Raw genomic sequence first — 1,859 nt, forward strand, 5'->3', positions numbered from 1 at the left:
TGCAGTGTGGAACTAAAATCTAGCTGAGGAAGGATGCATTTCTAGGAGAATTCAGTAGTTATTTCTATTACCTATGCAATGCTTTCTTCTAGTCTCAATCCAATTTCTATATGTGTGTGAGGAGGTTGTAAATATGAATTGTATACTTTTAAAAAGTATAAATGCCACAAAATTGAAAGAGTATTGCTGAAAATAAATATAAATAGGTAAGTGTATATAATTTCTGTGTAGATTCACATTTTTATATGCATATACTTGGGTAATTGGACTATTTACCAACTAACTATGAATTGGCTGATATTAAAGTGAAGTTATCACATGATGACAAGTTTTCCGTGGAGAAGATAGTAATGAAATATGTCAGTTTGTGTGATGTTAAATCAAATTGGAAGAAGCTGCATAAAATTGACATTAAGTGTTGAAGACTTTAAGAAGTTTGACATCTATAAAGATACACTATTCTGCTACCTAATTTAACGCACAAAATAACTGAGGCCAAACATGGCACATTATTTAGCTGTAGGGCCAGATTTATTATTGGTCTCCTTTTCCTCTTTTGGCCTTCTTTTGCTTGCAGCCACTGTCTTAGATAGAAATAACTGAATTAGGAAGATATTTTCTTGGTTATTTGTGATCTTATATCATGATTATTGCTTGATTTTCCAGGACTGCTGGATGTATGAACATGCAGAACTACAGTTCCGTGACGGAATTCATCCTGCTAGGAATTCCTAATTCTGAAGGGCTGGAGAACATGCTATTTGTCCTGTTTTTAGCCTTCTACCTCCTAACCTTGCTGGGGAACCTGCTCATCTTCCTCATCATTCTGGTTTCCTCCAACCTTCACACACCCATGTATTTCTTCCTGGGAAACTTGGCAATGTTTGACATATTTTTCCCTTCAGTGAGTTCCCCCAAAATGATGCTCTACCTGATGGGGCAAAGCTGGACCATCTCTTACCAGGGCTGTGCATCCCAGATCTTCTTTTACCACTTCTTGGGTGGTACTGAGTGTTTCCTCTACACTGTGATGGCCTATGACCGCTTTGTGGCTATTTGTCACCCATTGCAATACACAGTTATTATGAATCACAGAGTGTGTACTGGCTTGACATTGGGCACATGGCTGGGTGGCTGTCTACATGGAAGTATCCTCACATTTCTTGTCTTTAAGTTATCCTATTGTGGCCCCATTGAGGTAGATAGTTTCTTCTGTGATATCCCAGTGGTGCTACCCCTGGCCTGTACAGACACCTCTCTAGCTCAGACACTGAGTTTTACTAATGTGGATATTGTGACTCTTACATGCTTTTTCCTTATCCTTACTTCCTATGGTCGCATTTTCCTTTCCATATTGAAAATCAGCTCCTTTGAAGGGAGGAGCCGGACATTTTCAACCTGCAGTGCTCACCTGATTTCAATCCTCTTGTTCTATGGACCTGTGATGCTCATCTATCTCAGGCCTGCTTCAAGCCCCTGGCTAGATTCTGTTATTCAGGTGTTAAATAATATTGTCACTCCTTCACTTAACCCTTTGATTTACACTTTGAGAAACAAGGATGTGAAATTGGCTTTGAGGAAAGTATTAAGTCAAATGGTCCACAGTTCTGGAGTATAAGGAAAAGGGCTAATTCTTTTCCACTAGTCTTATTACCAAATATCAAGATGGACAAAGCTACTATCAGGTGTTTCTCTGGAGTCCTAATAGTCACATGTAGTGAAAGTGGACTGAGTCACTTGTTTACTCCCTCAAGTAAGCTTTTTAGATTAGCCTAGCTTTTTCTGTTTTTGAATTTCCCAAAACAATATATCTTTTCTGCTTCACACAGTCTGTACTTGTGGGAACTCTATTTTGATTG

General features: G+C 38.6%; 1 pseudogene; it reads left to right on the plus strand.

Annotated features, from left to right (window-relative positions):
- The first annotated feature begins 643 nt into the window (after positions 1–643).
- On the plus strand, positions 644–1,618 carry LOC106832742 (olfactory receptor 10D3-like; annotated as a pseudogene).
- The last annotated feature ends 241 nt before the right edge of the window (positions 1,619–1,859 follow it).

Source organism: Equus asinus, chromosome 20 (assembly GCF_041296235.1).
Source record: "Equus asinus isolate D_3611 breed Donkey chromosome 20, EquAss-T2T_v2, whole genome shotgun sequence".
Lineage (NCBI taxonomy): Eukaryota > Metazoa > Chordata > Mammalia > Perissodactyla > Equidae > Equus > Equus asinus.